Genomic DNA, 12,801 nt, shown 5'->3' on the forward strand with positions numbered 1-12,801 from the left:
ACAGCTTAAAGGACTCATCTGTAGCTTTGAGGGAACATTGGAGGGGGGGGGGGAGATTAAGTTGACTTTAAATTTTACCTGGCGAACCAAGAGGAGCTTATTAAGGACAATAAATGTTAGATAAAAAATTTAGTTTTGTTGATTCTTAGTGAGAATTTTTTTTCTGTTGACCTGCTTAAAATGTCAGGCTATGAAGACACCTCAATTACAGTTTCTGAAGCAAGAGAATCCCGACTGAAAACAAATCTGGTTGCATTGATACTTGACGTTCTACTCTTATTTTTTAAACATCAGAAATTAGCCAAAAATGCATTTATTTACACAACAAAGTAGTTATAACAAAACATAACGCAACTAAATTCTTATAATGAAATGGTTCAGCAGTATTTGTCTATATTCAAGGTTGCAGCATAGCGGGGACCAGGGTGGCTTCAATACCCATAGAAGGCAAAAAGTTATTCAGATTTTCATATGCAGTTCTATAAAAAAAACTCTTGTCAAAATTTGCTTGCAAAATTTTATCCGAAGCATAAATAGCAGGCCACAATCTTAATTCTTAGCAGAAAAACCTGAAAGAACTTTAAAATTATCCTTTTTATTAACTAATAAAATAATAACAATATTAATCAGAACCGAACAGCAATTAATTTTTGATTTTCAAAAGAAAAGTTTTTTAAGCAACAGCAAATGTCCATATTAAACCAAAGACTATCATGAAAAAGGTCAAATCATAGTTCAAACTTAAAACGAACAGAAATTAACACAAACAAGAATATAACTAATGCCCGTTAACCATTTAAAGACCAGAGCGGCATTTATGCTTTACTGAAATCGCAATATATTTTAAAGATTTTCTCTTTTTTAGAGTTAATATATCCAAATTTGCTGAGAGTTTCCGGAATAACGATCATTCCAAGAATTAATATTAATAGTAAGTCTACTTTCTTTAGTTTTTTTTCACTAGTCTGGGTTGTTATGAAGTTTTTTTTAGTTTTTTTATGTCTTCTGTTTTCAGCAGTGGCGTAGTTGGGGGGGGGGGGGTAATGACGGAAGTTACCCCCCGCCCCCCCCCCCCAATGACTTGAAAAAATTACTATATAGCTCATACCCCTTGACTCTCCGGATGTGGGCCCCTCTTGCCCCTATTAAGGTTTCGTTAGAATATCAATTTATCTCTTCGACTTAAAGATCAATGAAGCCGTATTTAAAAATAGAATATTAATTTATCTCTTTAGAGTCCCGTATAATTCCTAGGGAACAAGTGATGGCATTTATAATTCCCTTTCATGAATCAATAATTCCCCTTAGAAACAACAAATTAATTCCCCTTTCTTGAATCAATAATTCCCCTTAGAAACAACAAACTAATTCCCCTTTCGTGAATCAATAATTCCCCTTAGAAACAACAAATTAATTCCCCTTTCGTGACAAATCAATCAATCTTGACATCGTCCGTCAGACAATAATAAACTTCACCCGGAAACAATTCTCCTGAACGAGCACCAAAGACATTAATGAACTTCGCCTGGAAACAATTCTCCTGGTCGAACTCCAAAGACATTAATAAACTTCGCCCGGAGACAATTCTCCTTGGAAATACATCAAAGACATTAATAAACTTCGCCCGGAAACAATTTTCCTGGACGAACACAAAAGACATTAATAAACTTCGCCCGGAGACAATTCTCCTTGAAAATACATCAAAGTGAGAAAAATCCTGTTTTTTCATTCTCAGTGACAAAAACCATTCTGATTGGCTTAGAAGGAGACACGTGATTTGTTTCCCGTTATCGGATCAATAAAATTCCCGATCGATTACGCAATCAATTTCTCGGAAATCCATTTTCCCAATCAATTACGCAATCAATTTCTCAGAAATCCATTTTCCCTAGGGACTCTATGCCCATATATGGTGCCCCCCGTCACGAGTTCATGAGGTTAGGCTAGGTTACGCAATCAATTTCTCGGAAACGTGTTCTCCCTGGGGATTCCATGCCCATATATGGTGTGGGATCGGGACTGACAGCACAGGTGTTCTCCCTAGGGACTCTATGTCCATATATGGAGTCCCCCCAGGAGATATTAAGGCTTCTCTACTAACGGAGTTCTTTACTTTTCTTTAAAAAACTTATTTTGTGGAAAAAGTTTTTTTGATTAATTATAATCAAAACATTGTTTTTTAAAGTCTCAATTTCTATGGATAATGGCCGCTCTTTAGTACAGTTTGTTACTACAAGCTGTTTGACCCAAGGTTCTCTTAAATGTGAAGTAGATAATCCCTCCTTCAACTTTCCTCCCTCATTCGATTTGATCATTCGTATAATAATGCTTGGAAAATGATAATCATCCTCCAAAAAAGTTTTTCTAACGAAAATAAAGAGTGAAACTGAATGAATTGACTCGTCATATTCCTCTGTGTTTATAGAATTTTGTAAAACTGACACTTTACTGAAAATACAAACTAACGCAAAATGTTAAAGAGCCAAAAATTCTTCTAAATCTAAAAATCCTAAAACCTAAAAAAAAAATGAATCAAGCTCAGTTTTGTGTGAAGTTCTTATCTTACAGAATTCTACAGATAGAGTGAAATATCAAGGATCATTTGATTTGAAAATCAGTTGATCTAACAAGGAATATCAACACAAAATGTTTTAAATAGTTGAATTTTAACCTTAGCTGAAATTAGCCAAAATAGCTGAAATTTTCAAGGGAAAATTCTAACCTTAGAGTAGTCTGTGTCTTTACAATTAGGTTCAGTCTCGATCAGCGTCGATGAGCGTCGAATCAGCGTCGATGAGGTGCAAGAGATCTGCTTTTAAATTTCCACTTGTATCTTAAGTTCTCCTCTGACTGAGGATCAACTTGAGCGAACAGCAGTCGCTGGACAAAAAGGGGCTTCTTTCTTCAAGGAAAAAAAAAGGCTATCAGCTTTTTGTGATTCAGAAGCTGAACTACTTAGCACCACTTTTCCATTTTTCCAGTTTTTAGATATTGATTAAAAAACTTGAGTATTTGATTGCTTTTATTGTATAGAAGCAATATTGTATATTATTGCTATATTACAATTGCTATACACAAGTAGAAAGCTATCTTATACTCGTGACGGGACTCCATATATGTGCATAGAGTCCCTAGGGAGATGGTTTTCTCACTGAGAATGAAAAAACTAAATTTTTCTCACTTGAAAAAAAAGGAATTTTCTCACTTTTATGGATATTTCTTGGACGGTTTTCTTGGTTTGATGTTTTTCATGGATGTCAACATCAATTTATGGATGTTTTATGGTTTTTGTCAGTGAGAATGAAAAAACATGATTTTTCTCACTTTGATCGATGTTTTCTGGATTATTGAGTCTAACGGGGACAGGGTCAATGACACTTCTTTCAAGATCAATTGATTTGTTGTTGTTGTAAGTGTACACTGGGGGCGAAGGTTAAGATCCAGGAATAGAAAACAGGATCAGGTGTGAATCAATAATTCCCCTTAGAAACAACAAATTAATTTCCCTTTTTTGAAAAATCAGTCAAACATGACATCATCTGTCAGACATTAAAAAACTTCGCCCCGGAAACAATTCTACTGGTCGAACTCCAAAGATATTAATAAACTTCGCCCCGGAAACAATTCTCCAAGAAACTTCGGCGAATGTTTTGATCTTAGAGATGAAGAGATCAACGCGGGAAAAGGTTTCCCAGTAATTTCAAATGTGACAGCGCAGGGATGCCAAAAACAAAAGGAACAGGCTGAAATTACGTTTAGGGATTATTTGGGCGAAACCGTTTTAGACATTTTAGGGAATTATTTCGGCGAAACAGTTAAAGACATTTTAAAAGATGATTTTAGAAGAGGTTTTAGAAGAGGATTTGAGGGTGAAACTCTGTGGTCGTTATAATACACAAGTTCCATTTGAACAGTGTCGTGAGGTCCCCTACCCCAACCCCAAAGGGCTACGATCCCCCAACCCCAACCCCGAAGGAAGCCCCCGGTCCCCAAAGGTCCTCCGGGCTCTCAAAGGACCACCCGGTCCCCAAAATGCCCCCGGACCCCCAAAGGCCCACCCGAGTCCCCCAAGAGCCCCCTCCCCATTTTTTAAATACTTTTTTGTGCATTTTAGACGCAGAAGAGTCCCCAAATTTCCAAAGACGTTATTATATTTTTTCAGAACAAGTTTTTTTCTTAATGTCCTTCCTAAACCAATTTTACAAGTTGAAGTACTCATCTTTTCCCCCACAACTTTACTCTAAGGCTTTTCGAATACCCCAATATCAAGCAATACTTTTCAGAAGGCTTTATTATATCTTTTCAGAAAAAGTTCTTTACGTAATTTTCTTCCTAAACCCATTTTACAAGTTAAAGTACCCATCCTTTTCACTCACAACTTTACTATAAAGCTTTTCGAATACCTCAACACCAAGCAATACTTTTCAAAAGACATTTCAGAACAAGTTCCTTTCTTAATATCCCTTCTAAACCTATTTTCCAACTTGAAATACCCATCCTTTTCTCTCACACCTTTACTTTACAGCTTTTTGGATACCTCAACACCCAAGAAAAACTTTTTAAAAGGCATTTCAGAGCAAGTTCTTTTCTTTATGTGAATTCTAAACCCATTTTCCAACTTGAAGCATCCGTCCTTTTCACACACAACTTTAATTTACAGCTTTTTGGATACCACAACACTAAGCATTACCTTTCAAAAGGCATTTCAGAGCAAGTTCTTTTCTTAATGTGCATTCTAAACCCATTTTTCAACTTGAAAAATCCGTCCTTTTCACCCACAACTTTAATTTACAGCTTTTTGGATACCCAAACACCAAGCAATACTTTTCAAAAGGCATTTCAGAGCAAGTTCTTTTCTTTATGTGCATTCTAAACCCATTTTCCAACTTGAAGCAGCCATCCTTTTCACACACAACTTTACTTTACAGCTTTTCGAATACCCCAACACAAAGAAATATCTTTCAAAAGGCATTTCAGAGCAGCTTCTTTTCTTTATGTCCATTCTAAACCCATTTTACAAGTTGAAGTACCCATCCTTTACACCCACAACTTTACTATAAGGCTTTTCGAATACCTCAACACCAAGCAATACTCTTCAAAAGACATTTAAGAACAATTTCTTTTCATAATGTCCTTCCTAAACCCATTTTACAAGTTGAAGTACCTATCCTTTTCACACACAACTTTACAAAAGGCTTTTCTATATTATTACAGAACAAGTTCTTTACGTAATGTCCCTCCTAAACCAATTTTACAACTTGAAGTACTCATCCTTTTCACAAACAACTTTACTTTATGGCTTTTTGAATATCCCATCACCAAGCAATACTTTCAAAAGGCTTTTTTATTAAATGTTTACTGAAAACACACAAATTCCTCTTCGAAATAATATTTTTAGTCAGTGATAAAACTTTTCTGTTCGAACTAGCAAATTTTCTGTCAAAGATACCGAATTTCTTCGTAGAAGCAAAACGCTTTGAATGTGATAACATCTCTTCGGTCAGAAGTAGCTAGTTTTGCTTAACACTTACAAGCATTCTAATCAAAGTAGTGATATTTTACCTTAATACTAACATACTTTTACTGAACACACACACATTTCTCTTAGAAATAATATTTTTCATCAATGATAACACTTTTTCTGTTCGAACTAGCAAGTTTTCTACCAAAGGTACCACATTTTTTCTTAGAAGTAACATTTTTTTATTGTGATAACAACTTTTCTTTCAGAAGTAACAAGTTTTGCTTAACACTAACAAACATTCTCATCAAAGTAATGATATTTTACCTTAATACTAACAAACTTTTACTGAACACACACAAAGTTCTCTTATAAATAATATTTGTCATCAGTGATAACACTTTTTCTGTTCGAACTAGCAAGTTTTCTGTCAAAGATATCAAATTTTTTCGTAGAAGTAACATTTTTTGATCGTGATAACAACTTTTCTGTCAGAAGTAGCAAGTTTTGCTTAACACTAACAAACATTCTCATCAAAGTAACGAAATTTTACCTTAATACTAACATACTTTTACTGAACACACAAAAAGTTCTCTTAGAAATAATATTTTTCATCAGTGAAAACACTTTTTTTGTTCGAACTAGCAAGTTTTCTGTCAAAGAAACCAAATTTTTTCTTAGAAGTAACATTTTTGATTGTGATAACAACTTTTCTGTCAGAAACAGTAAGTTGATCTTAACAATAACACGTATTCTCATCAAAGTAAAGGTATTTTACCCTATAATTAGCATACTTTTACTCAACACACACAAAGTCTTCTTAGAAAATATATTTTTCATAAGTGATAACACTTTTTCTGTTCTAACTCGCAAACTTTCTACCAAAGATACCAAATTTTAACATTTTTTGATTGTGATAACAACTTTTCTGTCAGAAGTAACAAGTTTTTCTTAACACTAACATCCATTCTCATCAAAGTAACGATACCTTACCTTAATACTAACTAACTTTTACTGAACACGCACAAAGTTCTCTTAAAAATAATATTTTTCGTCAGTGATAACACCTTTTCTGTTCGCACTAGCTAGTTTTCTGTCAAAGGTACAGAATTGTTTAGTAGAATCAACGTTTTTTTATTGTGATAAAAACTTTTCTGTCAGAAGTAACAAGTTTTGCTTAACACTAACAAACCTTCTCATCAAAGTAACGCCATTTTACATTAATACTAACAAACTTTTACTGAACACGCACAAATTTCTCTTAGAAATAATATTTTTCGTCAGTGATAACACTTTTTCTGTTCGAATAAGCAAATTTTCTGTCAAAGATACCAAATTTTTTCGTAGAAGTAACATTTTTTTATTGTGATAACAACTTTTCTGTCAGAAGTAGCCAGTTTTGCTTAACAGTAACAAACATTCTCATCAAAGTAAGGAAATTTTACCTTAATACTAACATACTTTTACTGAACACACACAAAGTTCTCTTAGAAATAATATTTTTCATCAGTGATAACACTTTTTCTGTTCAAACTAGCAAGTTTTCTGTCAAAGATATCAAAATTTTTGGTAGAATTAAAATTTTTTGGTCGTGATAACAACTTTTCCGTCAAAAGTAACAAGTTTTTCTTAACACTAGCAAACCTTCTCACCAAAGTAACAATATTTTACTTTAATACTAACAAACTTTTACTGAACACACACAAATTTCTCTTAATAATAATATTTTTCGTCAGTGATAACACTTTTTCTGTTCGAACTAGCAAATTTTCTGTCAAAGATACCAAATTTTTTCTTAGAAGTAACATTTTTTGATTGTGATAACAACTTTTCTGTCAGAAGTAACAAGTTTTGCTTAACACTAACAAACTTTCTCATCAAAGTAACGAAATTTTACCTTAATACTAACATACTTTTACTGAACACACACAAAGTTCTCTTAGAAATAATATTTTTCATCAGTGATAACACTTTTTCTGTTCGAACTCGCAAATTTTCAACCAAAGATACCAAATTTTTTCGTAGAAGTAACATTTTTTGATTGTGATAACAACTTTTCTGTCAGAAGTAGCAAGTTTTGCTTAACACTAACAAACATTCTCATCAAAGTAACGAAATTTTACTTCAATACTTACATACTTTTACTGAACACACACAAAGTTGTCTTAGAAATAATATTTTTCATCATTTATAACACTTTTTCTGTTCGAACTAGCAAGTTGTCTGTCAAAGATACCAAATTTTTTCGTAGAAGTAACATTTTTTGATTGTGATAACAACTTTTCTGTCAGAAGTAGCAAGTTTTTCTTAACACTAACAAACCTTTTCATCAAAGTAACGCCATTTTACCTTAATACTAACAAACTTTTACTGAACACACCCAAATTTCTCTTAGAAATAATATTTTTCGTCAGTGATAACACTTTTTCTGTTCGAACTAGCAAATTTTCTGTCAAAGATACCAAATTTTTTCGTAGAAATAACATTTTTTGATTGTGATAACAACTTTTCTGTCAGAAGCAAGAAGTTTATCTTAATACTAAAAAACATTCTCATCAAAATAACGGTATTTTACCCGAAAATTAGCATACTTTTACTCAACACACACAAAGTCGTCGTAAAAATTATATTTTGCATTAGTGATAACACTTTTTCTGTTCACACTAGCTATTTTTCTATCAAAGATACCAAATTTTTTCTTAGAATTAACATTTTTTGATTGTGATAACAACTTTTCTGGCAGAAGTAACAAGTTTTCCTTAACACTAACAAACCTTCTCATCAAAGTAACTACATTTTACCTTAATACTAATAAACTTTTACTGAACACACACAAATTTCGCTTAATAATAATATTTTTCATCAGTGATAACACTTTTTCTGTTCGAAATAGCAAATTTTCTGTCAAAGATACCAAATTTTTTCTTAGAAGTAACATTTTCTGATTGTGATAACAACTTTTCTGTCAGAAGTAGCAATTTTTGCTTAACACTAACAAACATTCTCATCAAAGTACTGATTTTTTACCTTAATACCAACATACTTTTACTGAACACACACAAATTTCTCTTAGAAACAATATTTTTCATCAGTGATAAAACTTTTTCTGTTCGAACTAGCAAATTTTCTGTCAAAAATACCAAATTTTTTCGTAGAAGTAACATTTTTAGATAGTTATAACAACTTTTCTGTCAGAAGGAACAAGTTTTGCTTAACACTAACAAACATTCTCATCAAAGTAACGACATTTTACTATAATACTAACATACTTTTACTGAACACACACAAATTCCTCTTAGAAATAATATTTTTTGTCAATGATAACACTTTTTCTGTTCGAACTAGCAAATTTTCTGTCAAAGATACCAAATTTTTTCGTAGAAGTAACATTTTTTTATTGTGATAACAACTTTTCGGTCAGAAGTAGCAAGTTTTGCTTAACGCTAACAGTAATTCTCATCAAAGTAATGATTTTTTACCTTAATACTAACATACCTTTTCTGAACTAACGCAAATTTATCTTTGAAATAACATTTTTATCAGTGATAACAATTTTTCTGTTCTAACTGTGAAGTTTTCTTCAAAAGATACCTAATTTTTTAATAGAAGTAAAATTTTTGTATTGTGATAACAACTTTTCTGTCAGAAGTAACAAGTTTATTTTAACACTAACAAATATTCTCATCAAAGTAATGATATTTTACCTTCATACTAACATACTTTTACTCAACACACACAAATTTCTCTTAGAAATAATATTTTTCGTCAGTGATAACACTTTTTCTGTTCGAACTAGCAAGCTTTCTATCAAAGATACCAAATTTTTTCGTAGAAGTAACATTTTGTTATTGTGATAACAACTTTTCTGTCAGAAGTAACAAGTTTCGCTTAACACTAACAAACATTCTCATCAAAGTAATGATTTTTTACCTTAATACTAACATACTTTTACTGAACACACACAAATTTCTCTTAGAAATAATATTTTTCATCAATGATAACACTTTTCTGTTCGAACTAGCAAATTTTCCGTCAAAGATACCAAACTTTTTCGTAGAAGTAACATTTTTATTGTGATAACAACTTTTCTGTCAGAAGTAGTAAGTTTTGCTTAACACTAACAAACATTCTCATCAAAGTAACGAAATTTTACCTTAATACTAACATACTTTTACTGAACACAGACAAATTTCTCTTAGAAATAATATTTTTCATCAGTGATAACACTTTTTCAGTTTGAACTAGCTAATTTTCTGTCAAAGATACCAAATTTTTTCGTAGAAGTAACATTTTTGATTGTGATAGCAACTTTTCTGTCAGAAGTACCAAGTTTTGCTTATCACTAACAAACCTTCTCATCAAAGTAACGATATTTTACCTTAATACTAACATTCTTTTACAGAACACACACAAATTTCTCTTAGAAATAATATTTTTCATCAGTGATAACACTTTTTCTGTTCGAACTAGCAAGTTTTCTATCAAAGATACCAAATTTTTTCATGGAAGTAACATTTTTTGATTGTGATAACAACTTTTCTGTCAGAAGTAGCAAGTTTTGCTTAACACTAACAAACATTCTCATCAAAGTAACGATATTTTACTTTAATACTAACATACTTTTACTGAACACACACAAATTCCTCTTAGAAATAATATTTTTCGTCAATGATAACACTTTTTCTGTTCGAACTAGCAAATTTTCTGTCAAAGATACCGAATTTTTTCGTTGAAGTAACATTTTTTGATTGTGATAACAACTTTTCTGTCAGAAGCAGGCAGTTTTGCTTAACACTAACAAACATTCTCATCAAAGTAACAAAATTTTACCTTAATACTAACATACTTTTACTGAACACACACAAAGTTCTCTTAAAAATAATATTTTTCATCAGTGATAACACTTTTTCTGTTCGAACTAGCAAGTTTTCTGTCAAAGATACCAAATTGTTTCGTAGAAGTAACATTTTTTGATTGTGATAACAACTTTTCTGTCAAAAGTAGCAAGTTTTTCTTAACACTAGCAAACCTTCTCATCAAAGTAACGATATTTTACTTTAATACTAACAAACTTTTACAGAACACACACAAATTTCTCTTAATAATAAAATTTTTCGTCAGTGATAACACTTTTTCTGTTCGAACTAGCAAATTTTCTGTCAAAGATACCAAATTTTTCTTAGAAGTAACATTTTTTTATTGTGATAACAACTTTTCTGTCAGAAGTAACAAGTTTTGCTTAACACTAACAAACTTTCTCATCAAAGTAACGAAATTTTACCTTAATACTAACATACTTTTACTGAACACACACAAAGTTCTCTTAGAAATAATATTTTTCATCAGTGATAACACTTTTTCTGTTCGAACTAGCAAATTTTCTGTCAAAGATACCAAATTTTTTCGTAGAAGTAAAATTTTTTGATTGTGATAACAACTTTTCTGTCAGAAGTAGCAAGTTTTGCTTAACACTAAAAAATATTCTCATCAAAGTAACGATATTTTACTTTAATACTAACATACTTTTACTGAACACACACAAGTTTCTCTTAGAAATAATATTTTTCATCAATGATAACACTTTTTCTGTTCGAACTAGCAAGTTTTCTACCAAAGATACCAAATTTTTTCTTAGAAGTAACATTTTTTGATTTTGATAACAACTTTTCTGTCTGAAGTAACAAGTTTTGCTTAACACTAACAAACATTCTCATCAAAGTAATGATATTCTACCTTAATACTAACATACTTTTACTGAACACACACAAATTTCTCTTAGAAATAATATTTTTCGTCAGTGATAACACTTTTTCTGTTCGAACTAGCAAGTTTTCTGTCAAAGATATCAAATTTCTTAGTAGAAGTAACATTTTTTTTATTGTGATAACAACTTTTCTGTCAGAAGTAACAAGTTTTGCTTAACACTAACAAACATTCTCATCAAAGTAACGATTTTTTACCTTAATACTAACATACTTTTACTGAACACACACAAATTTCTCTTAGAAATAATTTTTTTTATCAATGATAACACTTTTCTGTTCGAACTAGCAAATTTTATGTCAAAGATACCAAATTTTTTCGTAGAAGTAACATTTTTTGATTGTGATAACAACTTTTCTGTCAGAAGTAGTAAGTTTTGCTTAACACCAACAAACATTCTCATCAAAGTAACGAAATTTTACCTCAATACTAACATACTTTTACTGAACATACAAAGTTCTTGAAATAATATTTTCACGTGATAACACTTTTCAGTTCGAACTAACTAGTTTCCAAATCTTTCTAGAAGTAACATTTTTATTGTGATAACACTTTTCGTCAGTACAGTTTTGTACACTAACAAACCTTTCATCAAATTAACGACATTTACTTGATACTAACATTGAACACAGCAATTTCTCTTAGAAATAATATTTTCGTCAGATAACACTTTTCTGTTCGAACTAGCAAGTTTCGTCAAGATACTTTTTCTTAGAAGTAACATTTTTTGATTGTGATAACAACTTTTCTGTCAGAAGTAGCAAGTTTTGCTTAACACTAACAAACATTCTCATCAAAGTAACGAAATTTTACCTTAATACTAACATACTTTTACTGAACACACACAAATTTCTCTTAGAAATAATATTTTTCATAAGTGATAACACTTTTTCTGTTCGAACTAGCAAGTTTTCTATCAAAGATACCAAATTTTGTCATAGAAGTAACATTTTTTGATTGTGATAACAACTTTTCTATCAGAAGTAGCAAGTTTTGCTTAACACTAACAAACATTCTCATCAAAGTAACGATATTTTACTTTAATACTAACATACTTTTACTGAACACACACAAATTACTCTTAGAAATAATAGTTTTTGTCAATGATAACACTTTTTCTGTTCGAAGTAGTAAGTTTTCTGTCAAAGATGCCAAATTTTTTCGTAGAAGTAACATTTTTTTATTGTGATAACAACTTTTCGGTCAGAAGTAGCAAGTTTTGCTTAACACTAACAAACATTCTCATCAAAGTAACGATATTTTACCTTAATACTAACATACTTTTACTGAACACACACAAATTTCTCTTAGAAATAATATTTTTCATCAATGATAACACTTTTTCTGTTCGAACTAGCAAATTTTCTACCAAAGATACCAAATTTTTTCATAGAAATAAAATTTTTTGATTGTGATACCAACTTTTCTGTCGGAAGTAGCAAGTTTTGCTTAACACTAACATACATTCTCATCAAAGTTATGAAATTTTACCTTAATACTAACCTACTTATACTGAACACACACAAATTTCTCTTAGAAATAATATTTTTCATCAGTGATAACACTTTTTCTGTTCG

At 31.1% G+C, this 12,801-nt stretch overlaps 1 long non-coding RNA gene across 2 annotated transcripts in view; it reads right to left on the reverse strand.

The window, feature by feature from the left end:
• Positions 1–380: 380 nt before the first annotated feature.
• The window catches only part of LOC148952727 (uncharacterized), a 48,666-nt gene continuing 36,245 nt past the window's right edge, over positions 381–12,801 (reverse strand). For both annotated transcript variants that reach the window (XR_016141605.1, XR_016141604.1), the window contains exons 2-3: positions 2,723–2,902; positions 381–479 (exon numbers count right to left, since the gene is read on the reverse strand). This is a non-coding gene — a long non-coding RNA (uncharacterized LOC148952727). The remainder of the gene's footprint in view (positions 480–2,722; positions 2,903–12,801) is intronic.

This window comes from Artemia sp. Qi Xiang Cuo, chromosome 4, assembly GCF_049724085.1.
Source record: "Artemia sp. Qi Xiang Cuo chromosome 4, ASM4972408v1, whole genome shotgun sequence".
Lineage (NCBI taxonomy): Eukaryota > Metazoa > Arthropoda > Branchiopoda > Anostraca > Artemiidae > Artemia > Artemia sp. Qi Xiang Cuo.